Here is a 13159-nt window from a genome sequence, read left to right as displayed (position 1 = left end):
TATTTCCAATTTATTTTCATAAAATATATTTATTAATTATATAAAATATATTATCATATATAATTAATATATTTCATAAAAATATATTTATTAATCTTATAAATTATTAATTCTAGAAAAATATATTAATTATTATCATAAAATTAATATTGTTATTTATGCTTATAATATATTATTATTTTAATACTAATATTTATTTTGATTAAAAAATAAGGTAAATAGAAGTAATATATTAAATAATTTCACAATATAAATACAAAGTACAATAATATATTTCTATTATAATTTAAAATTATAATTGAATAATAATTTAATAATAATATGATTAATAATATATTACAATATAATATATATCATAAATACAATAATTGTAATATGGATGTAATCTAATATATATAATATTGATAAATATATTATGTATATTAATATGCCAATTTTTTCAATGGACTAGGGGGTATTTTTGTTCCCAATTTTCAACTCAAGATCGTTGTCCTAGGATGTATACTTGACCTTAAAGACGAGTTTTCTATCACTAAGTTACACAGTGATTTGAAGAGTGGGGATAGTCTGAGATCACTACCATACAAGATCACCATTGACAAGAACCCACCAGGAGACCTGCCCTAGGAACCCTTGAATCAATTTGCTATACTTGCCCCGAGATCGCTAGAAAAACAAGTTGTAGGAGATCAGATTAGAACTCTAAGGAAACTAAGTCCTTAAAACCCTAATCCTTGAAGACGCCACAAAGGTTGATCACTCCCTTTGATAAGTCAGAATTTTGTATTCTAATCCAAGAACACAAAAGAGCATAGCAAAGCTTGCCAACACTTTAATTCATTCATGATAATCCCTTGGTTACATATGGCAGCCTTTATATAGGCTTCAAACTAAGCTATTGGAAAGGACACCATCCCCTTTCTAAGGCAATAAGTAAAAAACGTTTTCCAAGTCACAACTTCCAAGTTACAACTTCAAAATAATAAATGACACAGCTTTCAAGGTTCCTAACTACGAAGTACATGAATAACTTAGGAAAAACGAGTTGACAAGTCAAAACTTCATGTACAAGTAATTAGGAACACAACAAGACTCAAACCCAAAAGTACCCACGAAAAATGGGCCTAAATAGCATCTCCACGTGGATCAGCCTTGTTTAATGGCTCCAAGCTTTGTTCTTCAGCATTTACTATGTAAAGATAAGTGATCAATCTTGGTGAAGCCTTAGAGTCTTCTAGAGCAGCCTCCTTCTCTTGAATTTCCATGACTAGTCCATATAAAGCTTCTTTCATTTGTTTTGCCCTTGCTCTAGTCATTGGCCCTCCAATTCCTTGTAATGGATCTTTGGAATTAGCTTGAACCATTCGGCCAGCCCCTTGATCTCTATCATTTCCTCCCTCCTCGAAAGGATTCGTCCTCGAATCACCTACATCAAATAAGGATAAATCAGCAACATTAAAAGTAGCACTAATATTACTATAGTTGCTTGGCAAATCCAGCTTGTAGGCGTTGTCATTGATCCTCTCTAAGACTTGAAAAGGTCCATCTCCTCTAGGCTGTAGTTTGGATTTTCGTTGTGTTGGAAACCGTTCTTTCCTCATATGCACCCAGACCCAATCACCAGGTTCAAAAACAATCTTTACACGTCCTTTGTTGGCTTGCTTAGCATATTGCTCATTCTTCTTTTCAATGTTAGCCCGAACCTTGGCATGTAAATCCTTCACGAATTCTGCCTTTTGCTTTCCATCAAGATTAGCACGTTCTTTAGTAGGCAAAGATAGAATATCCAAGGGAGTTAAAGGATTAAAGCCATAGACAACTTCAAAAGGTGAAAATGAAGTAGAAGAATGAACAGTTCTGTTGTATGCAAACTCAATGTGCGGTAAACATTTTTCCCATTGCCTTAAGTTCTTTTGAATGATGGTACGTAACAAAGTAGTGAGTGTCCTATTAACTACTTCAGTTTGTCCATCCGTTTGAGGATGTGCAACAGTAGAAAATAAGAGTTTAGTTCCTAATTTATTCCACAAGGTGCGCCAAAAATGACTTAGGAACTTCACATCTCTATCACTAACAATTGTCTTAGGCAAACCATGCAAACGAACTATGTCTTTAAAGAACAAGTCAGCAATATGTATTGCATCATTGGTTTTAGAACATGCAATGAAATGAGCCATTTTGCTAAATCTATCAACAACAACAAATATGCTGTCCTTTCCACTTTGAGACCTTGGTAATCCTAAAACAAAATCCATAGAAATATCAATCCAAGGTTGGTTAGGCACGGGTAAAGGTGTATACAAGCCATGTGGTAAAACTTTAGATTTCGCTTGTCTACATGTAATGCATTTATCATAAACAGCTTGCACATCATGCTTCATGTTAGGCCAATAAAAATGTTCATGCAAGATATCTAAAGTCTTTTGCACACCAAAATGTCCCATCAGACCACCCCCATGAGTTTCTCTGACAAGCAATTCACGGATAGAACAAATAGGCACACACAACTGATTTTTCTTAAATAGAAATCCGTCATGCCTATAATACTCACCAGATGCACTCTTTTTGCATGTATTCCATGTTTGGCAGAAATCAGAATCATTGGCATACAAGTCCTTAATCAATTCAAAACCAAGTAACTTAGTTTGCAAGGTAGTAAGTAAAGCATACCTTCGAGACAACGCGTCAGCAACGATATTTTCTTTTCCCTGTTTGTACTTGATGAAATAAGGAAATGTTTCTATGAACTCCAGCCACTTAGCATGCCTCTTATTAAGCTTACCCTGGGATTTCAAGAACTTCAAGCTCTCATGATCAGAATGAATGATGAATTCCCTCGGCCACAAGTAATGCTGCCATGTTTGAAGAGTTCTCACTAATGCATAAAGTTCTTTGTCATATGTTGGATAATTCAAGGCTGCCCCACTTAGCTTTTCACTAAAATAAGCAATTGGTTTGGAATCTTGCATCAAAACAGCTCCTATTCCAATTCCGGATGCATCACATTCAACTTCAAAAGCTTTATCAAAGTTAGGCAAACTTAACAAAGGTGCATTAGTTAGCTTATCTTTCAAATCAGTGAAAGCTTGTTCATGCTGATCATTCCACTTAAAAACAACATTCTTTTTAACAAGTTCATTTAAAGGCGCAGCAATAGAACTGAAATTTTTAACAAACCTTCGATAAAAACTTGCTAAACCATGAAAACTTCTTACCTCGTTCGCATTCTTAGGTGTAGGCCAGTCCCTGATTGCCTTCACCTTCTCCTCATCCATGCTAATACCTTGAGAACTAACCACAAAACCAAGAAATACAACAGATTCCATGCAAAATGTACACTTCTTAAGATTAGCATATAATTGGTGTTCTCTCAATTTGCTAAAAACAGCATGCAAATGTTGTTCATGTTCATCCAAGTTCTTACTATAGACTAAAATATCATCAAAGTAAACTACCACAAATTGACCTATGAAAGCACGCAAAACATGATTCATCAATCTCATGAAAGTACTAGGTGCATTAGTTAAACCAAAAGGCATCACTAACCACTCATACAATCCATATTTAGTTTTGAATGATGTCTTCCATTCATCTCCCTCTTTCATACGAATTTGATAGTAGCCATTTCTCAAATCAATTTTAGAAAACAAACAAGAGCCATGTAATTCATCAAGCATATCATCTAATCTTGGGATAGGATGTCTATACTTAACTGTTATTTTGTTGATGGCTCGGCAATCCACACACATGCGCCATGTTCCATCTTTCTTTGGGACTAGGATGACAGGAACCGAACATGGGCTAAGACTTTCTCTGACAATTCCCTTTTTCACCAGCTCATCCACTTGCCTTTGGATTTCCTTTGTTTCTTCGGGATTAGCTCTATATGCAGGTCTGTTTGGAATGGTAGAACCGGGCATGAAGTCTATTTGATGCTCAATGCCTCTTAAGGGTGGTAGTCCATTAGGAATCTCTTTTGGAAATATGTCCTCAAATTCCTGCAATAAAGTCACAACAACACTAGGCAAGGAGGGGTTAAGATCGTTAGTAGAAAGATAAACATCCTTGTACATAAGTACAAGTAGTTGCTGTCTTGTGAACATAACACTCTTAACCTCATTTTTTTCAGCAAACACACTCATTTTTTTACTTTTCTCTTTTTTTTGAATACTTTTCTCTCTGCTCTCAATCTCACTCCTTTCATTTGCATTTTTCCTCTCGGACTCACCTTCTCTCTTTTTACACTCTCTCGCTATCCGAATCTGATCTTCATAAGCTTGCAAAGGTTTGAGAGGGGTTAGGACTACAGTGCGGTTGTTCATCATAAAAGAATAATGGTTTTTGTATCCATTGTGTGTAACCTTCCTATCAAACTGCCATGGTCGTCCAAGCAAAATATGACTAGCATGCATTGGTGCCACATCACAAAGAATCTCATCTGTGTATTTGCCAATTGAAAATGAAACGAGCACTTGCTTGTTTACCCTCACTTCTCCACATTCATTTAACCATTGCAACTTGTATGGATTAGGATGCTTCATGGTGGGTAACTCCAGCTTATCTACTAACAAAGTACTAGCAACATTAGTACAGCTTCCGCTATCAATAATCATGGTACATACCTTTCCCTTCACATGACATCTAGTATGGAAAATATGTTCACGTTGCTCCTTATCACCATCATCCTTAGGCTGGATGCTTAGTGCTCTTCTTGTCACCAACATATCTCCATGTACAGGTTCTTCAATGTCAATATCACTGCAATTTTCTAAGGGTGGCATCTCATCCTCACTTGAACTAGCACTTTCAATGTCACCATTCTCCAACATAATCATAATCCTCTTGTTTGGGCATTGGGAAGCAATATGCCCAAATCCTTGGCACCTAAAACACTTAACATTACGTGATTTAGAAGAAGTGTTAGTTTCGGTTTTACCTTTTGAAATAGCAACCGAATCTTTTGGCTTTGCATCTTCTTTTGTTTTTGAGGCAGATTTGTTATCCTTCCAATTAGACTTCCATGTGGAACTAGAAGCCAAACCCGATTTGGATCCTTTGGACTTGATTTGCTTTTCTATTTTGATGGCCTTGTGCAACAGCTCCTCCATCTCCACATAGTGTTGCAATTCAACCACATCAGCAACCTCTTTGTTTAAGCCTCCAATAAATCTTGCCATGGTAGCCTCTCGATCTTCCTCTATATTAGCTTTAATCATTGCCATCTCCATTTCTTTATAATAGTCTTCCACACTCATGGAGCCTTGAACCAGCCCTTGTAACTTTCTATGTAAATCTCTATAGTAATGGCTAGGTACAAATCTCTTGCGCATTACCAATTTCATATCTTCCCATGACCGAATTGGCCTTTCTCCAATCCTTCGCCGACTAATCATCAATTGATCCCACCATATGCTTGCATAATCCGTGAACTCAACGGCTGCCAATTTCACCTTTTTCTCATTTGAATAGTTGTGACAATCAAACACATGTTCAACTTTTCTCTCCCATTCCAAGTAAAGTTCGGGATCATTCTTTCCTTGAAAGATAGGAATCTTCATCTTGATGCTGCCCAGATTATTATCTTTTGAATCATCGGCCTTCTTTCCCCTTCTAGAGTAAGATTCATAATCTAAATCTTCTTCATCATCTTCAAACATCTGCCCCCTCAAAGATTTGATTCTGCTTGGTGATTCCAAATCATCCATTCGTGCACCAAGCTTAGTAAGTTGATCAGCAATGGCTTTCATCCATAACTTCATATCAACATCTGGTTGTTCACTACCTCCACCACTCATCTTTGTATGCTGCAATCAAAAGATTAGTATAAACAGAATAGGTCCTCACACACTCCTCTCTCGGGTGGACACTCTTTTATGGCTTTTTCTTGATGATGAACTCACACTCTTGCCTTTTACCACTCAAGCCAGCCCTCTTTATGTTCTTGAAAGAATCAAAATCAACAAATCACAAAGAGCGATCAGATGGATGGTGGCAAATCTCCAAGAAAAATCAGAATTTTAAGGACTTCGATGAGGCAAATGGTACTCACAAGAAAAATTGTCTTAAAGCATCAAGAACATAAGAAGACTTCAAAAGGAAGTAAAGGATATGTAATAGAAACAACTAGAAAGCAAGGAGAAATAAGAACAAGCTAAGCAGCCTTGTAATACGTAAAACGGTCTTGTAACAAGTGAAACAACCTTGCAACAAGGGGTCTTCAGCTTTGCAACAAGTGAAACAGCCTTGTAATTAATGCCCCTTAATCAATAACCTTCTTTCTTTCTTTCTTTCTTTCTTTCTTTTCTTTTCTTTTTTTTTTCGTTTTTTTTTTCGTTTTTTTTTTCGTCTTTTTTTTTTTTTTTTTGAATCAAACTAAGTAACAGAAGATTAAAGAACAAAACAGATTAGAGGAAACAAGAAACACAAGGAACTGAAAAAAAAACAGAAATAAGAGAACGAACAAAGAAACTTAAAGAAATAGAATAAGAACAAAGGAACAAAGATGATAAAGGATAAGTAACCTGATTTCAAGAACCAAGGCTCTGATACCAAATGACAAGAACCCACCAGGAGACCTGCCCTAGGAACCCTTGAATCAATTTGCTATACTTGCCCCGAGATCGCTAGAAAAACAAGTTGTAGGAGATCAGATTAGAACTCTAAGGAAACTAAGTCCTTAAAACCCTAATCCTTGAAGACGCCACAAAGGTTGATCACTCCCTTTGATAAGTCAGAATTTTGTATTCTAATCCAAGAACACAAAAGAGCATAGCAAAGCTTGCCAACACTTTAATTCATTCATGATAATCCCTTGGTTACATATGGCAGCCTTTATATAGGCTTCAAACTAAGCTATTGGAAAGGACACCATCCCCTTTCCAAGGCAATAAGTAAAAAACGTTTTCCAAGTCACAACTTCCAAGTTACAACTTCAAAATAATAAATGACACAGCTTTCAAGGTTCCTAACTACGAAGTACATGAATAACTTAGGAAAAACGAGTTGACAAGTCAAAACTTCATGTACAAGTAATTAGGAACACAACAAGACTCAAACCCAAAAGTACCCACGAAAAATGGGCCTAAATAGCATCTCCACGTGGATCAGCCTTGTTTAATGGCTCCAAGCTTTGTTCTTCAGCATTTACTATGTAAAGATAAGTGATCAATCTTGGTGAAGCCTTAGAGTCTTCTAGAGCAGCCTCCTTCTCTTGAATTTCCATGACTAGTCCATATAAAGCTTCTTTCATTTGTTTTGCCCTTGCTCTAGTCATTGGCCCTCCAATTCCTTGTAATGGATCTTTGGAATTAGCTTGAACCATTCGGCCAGCCCCTTGATCTCTATCAACCATGGTACAACCAAATACTGTAATCTTGTCATCTCCACCCATATCACCCCTATTTTTGGAATAATCACCCCATACCATATGCTCCCTTAAGATAAAATCAGCACAAGATCACATGCAAGAAGGTCGAATCCGGTTACACTATGTTTACCTCGTTGGGTGGCAATTGATCTACCCTCTTCTAGTGTGATTTCTAGTTGAACATGTTTAGTCTAACTCCAAGTTCAGCCAATTCGACCAACATTTGCTTGACAAGGATGACTTGGGTATACATTGATTGAGTTGGATCCTTTATGGTTCGATATTGAACCAGAGAGATGCAAAATTGCTTGTCATTCTTGTCCCAATCATTGATCATTCTATGTACATGCGTGATTAGTGATCGATAATTGAACTTCTTTAGTTCAATCTTAAATTAAAGAGGATCTGAATACGTACAATTATATAGAGTTAGATCAAGTTGAATTAATTTGGTCCTGTCCACATTTGGTTTGAGCTAGATTTTGTTTTCATCTTTCTATATATCTTTAAAGGGAAGAAAATCATGAATCTATCTTAGATAAAGGATGTGTCAGCCGGTGCAATATTTTAACAGTTAAGATTATAGTTTTGAAGGTTGTAAGGTTAGGCATGATTTTACACACACACACACACGCACACATAGAGAGAGAGAGAGAGCAAATTAATGTTATAACCTTGGAAAAAAAAAGCAGCAGATAACCATGAGAAAATCAGTTCTTCTCAAGATAATGATAGTGTAGGAATTTTATCATAATCAAAATGGATCGAAAACATGTTATAGATCAGGTTATATCACTAGCCGTAAGCATAATTACAGAATTGAAAAATGCTTGTTGATCACAACTCAAGAATCCTTTTTTGCCCAGAAAAATATGGAGAAAGATTACTCTTCTTCTGATTTTTCTTTATATGTTGTTCTCCCTTTTCTTTCTTATTTTTCTGTTTTGCAACTACCAATATATGTAGAGGCAGCAATATATAGATCTTTTCTTATATTTCTCTCATGGCAATTTATACTTAGCAAATGAGTTGTGCGACTAGTGAGTGTATGCAATTGAGCTTTAATGCTAGCACCTGTTACGGATACATGGCAACTCACCAATTAAGAGTATTAAGTTATATCTCACCTTACCCCAGATCTATCTCTTTACATCGATTCAAGCATCTCTGATCCCTCAAACAATATGAAAGCATACTTAATCATTCTCATTACAAATATTCACAATTATATCTAACTTTCTCATATACAATATAATTGTCCAGCTGATGAATATAAGTAAGGATGTAAAGCAAAATAGTCTTCCTTTCTTACTCGAATCTCTCAATTTTAATTTGATTGCTTTCCTAGATATGCCCCATATAGCCGAATCAACCATGGTTGTAGGTAACACGCTAAAGTAGCAAACATCAAACTGAAATATAAAGAAATAGTCAAAAGTCATAAGGGTACCATATGAGGTTGTACATATACCTTATAAAGACTCACACAGTGAGGAAGCAGGGATCCATTCTCTCACTTTTTTTATTGGTCAAAATAGCACACATGGTATGAATCATGTGCTACAGTATTATTCTCTGCCCCTATTGAGCGTATGTCATTTTCTTCAACAAACACCGTACAGACTTTAGTTCTCGCATATTCCAATACCCAACTTGAGTTCCACTTCTAAATGCTCTTTATCACAACAAACAACCAAGAACTCACATCTAGCTTTTGAACAAGCTAAATGGATGGTGGGGTCATCCATCTCAGTCAATTACAAAAATAGCAATTTTGACCTCATCTTGACTTCTTATCAAGGCGATATCAATTTTAAGCATGATCTCTCATCAATACTTTTGTGCTTAAATGTTTCATCTTTACACGTCATTAGACGTTAAAGGCGATTGCTCATGTGAGAGAGCCAATCTAAACTTGTCTGACATACTAAATCTCTTCATGTGCCTAGCATATAATGTGTGTGTATATTACTTCAAATATACAAAATTACATTCTTAGGGACAAAATTGAATAAATCAAATATTATTCATAAATGAGTATTGTATTGGAAGTGACAAATTTATAACACTTTGCAATAATTTGTACATTACAATCTACGTAATCCTAGAGATCTGACATGTCTTAAGAAAACATCTTTAGGATTGGGTTTCGTAAGCGGATCAGCTACCATTTGATGCGTATATATATATTGCAAAGATACTTTCTTCTTCGCTATAATGTCTCTCACAAAATTATACTTGGTGTCAATGTATTTGGTTCTACTATGATATTTGGGATCCTTAGTATTAGCACTAACCGCTTGACTATCACAATGAATCATTATGGGTCCCACACTATTATCGGTCGTTCTCAGATGTTGAAAAAATCTGCTCAACTAAACACCTTCTTGTACTACAGCCGCACATGCTACAAATTCGGCCTGCATAGTAGATAAGACAATACAAGTTTGTTTTTTACTACTCCAAGAGATGGCATCATTATTCAGCACAAACACATAACCTAAAGTCGATTTACGCTCATCTAGGTCTCCTCCCCAATCGGCATCTGTATACCCTTTAAACGTAAATTATTCCCTTGATGACACAAGAAATAATCAATTGTGTCTTTTAGGTATCTCAATATCCTCTTTATCGCTTTTTAGTGTTCACGTCCTGGATTAGATTGACAAGACCGACAGCATAGCATATGTTTGGGCGAGTACACATCATAGTGTACATCAAGCTTCCAACAGCACTTGAATATGGTATCTTGACCATGTCTTCCTTTTCTTTTGGAGTCTTGGGACACATTTTGAGACTTAAACTTTCGCTTTTCGCAATAGAAGTGTCTATTGGGTTACAATTTTCTATATTAAATCATTCATGAATTTTCTTAATATAAGACTCTTGTGATAGAGTTAAAAGTTTCTTTGAACGATCTCTATGGATTTTCACATCGAGAATGTAACTCGCTTCACCCATGTCTTTCATTTCAAAATAAGTAGACAACTATTCCTTAATGGTTTTGATATACTCCTCATCATTCTCAGCCAATAAAATGTCATCCACATATAGAGATAGAATTATAAATTTTTCTATGGATCGTTTAACATAGACACAAGTGGTCTTTATCTATCATAATGAAATCATAAGAAATTACTTCCTTATGAAATCTCAAGTACCATTGTCTTGATGATTGCTTTAGGCCATATATAAATCTCTTTAATTTGCACACTTTGTGTTCTTGGCCAGAAGCAATAAAACCTACAGGTTGTTGCATGTAGATTTTTTCTTCCAACTCACCATTTAGGAAAGCTGTTTTAACGTCCATTTGATGTAATTCTAAATCCATATGTGTTACTATGGCTAAAATCAATCGAAAGGAATTAAATCTTACAATCGGCAAAAATGCTTCCTCATAATTTATCCCTTCTTGTTGGGTAAAGCCTTTCGCAACCAAGCAAGCTTTATACTTTTCAATGGATCCATCTGTTTTGCGTTTTATCTTGAGAGTACTTGTTCCCAATGGCCTTATGCCCTAACGGAAGATTAACCAAATTCCAGACTTGGTTTGATCTCATTGACTCCATTTCTTCTTTCATTGCTTTCTTCCACTCATCTTTCGCAGGGCATGAGAGTGCCTCAGTTACTAATTTGGGCTCATCATTATCTTGCGGAGTTACTATATAAGCTTCCCCTTCGATTTCAAATTGGCGTCGGAGAACTCCTTTTTGCATACTTCGTCGTAATTGAATTTCAAATGCGTTAAATTCATCTTAAGGCATGGTACTCCCACTTGGTTTAAGTGGTTGAGGCAATTGCTCTTGCTCCTCAATAAATTCATTATTTGTACCATTATCCACCACGTCATATAAGGACTCTTCCTTGTTAATCTCATCCCTACTAGAAAATTCATCCTCCAAGAATGTAACATCTCATGATTCAATTTCAGTTACAATTCCATCAGTCTGTTCTCCAAGAAAGACATACCTTTTGGAGTGTTTGGAGTATCTTATAAAGATACATTTTCTTTCTTTAGGACCCAATTTACCATATTTGCTAGTGAAATTAAGAACATAAGCAGCCGACCCCCAAGGTCGTAAATAACTTAGGTTAGATTTTCTACCTATCCATAGCTTACTTGGGGTGGAAGGTACTGATTTAGAGGGTACACAGTTAAGAATATAGGCTGCGATAAGTAAAGCATCCCCCCAAAAGGACATTGGTAAATTTGCTTGGGCTATCATTGACCTAACCATTTCTAATAATGTCATATTCCTTCTTTTAGCTATACCATTCTGTTGTGGTGTACCAGGAATAGTCAATTGTCTAGTTATTCCTTTTCATTACATAATTTTTTGAATTGATCAGATAGATATTCACGTCCACGGTTAGTTCTTAATGTCTTAATCCTTCTATATAATTGATTCTCAACCTCATTTATGTAATGTCTGAAACTCTCTAGTGCCTCTGACTTATGAGAAATCAAGAAGATGGGACCATAACGTATAAAATCATCCATGAATATAATAAAATATAAGGCTCCATGCCTTGCCCTCACATTCAATGGACCACAGATGTCTGAATGGATTAATTGCAATGAAAACTTGACTTTAGATCCTTTGCCAAATGGTTTTCTCGTTGTTTTTCCAGCTAGATAATGTTCACAAGTGGACAAATCAACTTTAGAGAGTGTCCCAAGAAGACCTTCGCTTGCTAGTCGATTTATTCTATCTTGCCCAATATGTCCCAATCTAGCATGCCAAATATTAGCATCCAAATCATCTTGATTAGTAGAAAATGATATTAATGAAAAACAACTAGGATTAATATAACTCGATATATTATCCATATCAAAAACTATTAAACCATTATTTAAATATCCAGATCCATAAAATATAGTACCATAAAATAAGTTTACCATAGATCCATCATATACAAGCTTATATCCTAAACCCATTAGAATGAAAACAAAGACCAAGTTCTGTCGCATGTTCGATGCATAAAGAACATCATGTAGGTATAAGGTTCGACCTCCACGCAACTTGAGTTTGCAAGTGCCAATGCCCTTAACCGCAACTCTGGAGTTGTTTCCCACATGTATCCACCTTGTACCAACTCTCACTCAACGGTACTCCACATATGCTTCTTGGCCTCTAGCTATATGGTCGGTGGCTGCTGAGTCTACAATCCACATAAGATTAGATTCAGCTAGCAAAACAGAGCTAGAAACATAAGCAATACAATGAGAAGCAAAAGTTTAATGGTGTTACCTTCTTCAACTCGTTGCACTTATGAACAAAGTGACCCAACTTTTGGCAATGGAAACACCTTATTTTGGTCTTGTCTTTCTTTTTGCCATAACGCTTGCAACCTTTATGGTATCAGTTTTGTTCTTTTTGGGTCCTCTTCCAGTCTCCTTCCTCTTCCTGCCCTTATTCCAATTTCCAAGTGCCCTTACGCTTGGAGCCCGCAGCTTCCAATGCACCGTTTCAGCCACATATGCAAAACTATGAGCTCTTGCTGCTCCAAGTCATTCATCTTCTAGCTCAATGTGGTGGGCAGTATCAGCAAAGGTCTTTATGCTATCATTATAGGTTAGATTTATCTTCATATGTTTCCAATTATCGGAAAGAGACCGGATTAAAGCTTGTATTTGTTGCTTATCCGTGAGTATATGACCGACTGATTTTAACTCCCTAATCATATTAGTCATCTCTCTCAGATGCTATTTAATTGTATGATTGGGACATTTTTTATATGTGCCAAACTTTATAGTCAACTCTCGGAGTTTGGTCACGGTGGTTCCACCAA

This window comes from Phoenix dactylifera, chromosome 2 (genome assembly GCF_051530095.1).
Source record: "Phoenix dactylifera cultivar Ajwa chromosome 2, Ajwa_hap1_PhDact_Kaust_v1.1, whole genome shotgun sequence".
In the NCBI taxonomy this organism is placed as follows: Eukaryota; Viridiplantae; Streptophyta; class Magnoliopsida; order Arecales; family Arecaceae; genus Phoenix; species Phoenix dactylifera.
This window is presented reverse-complemented; position numbering follows the sequence as displayed.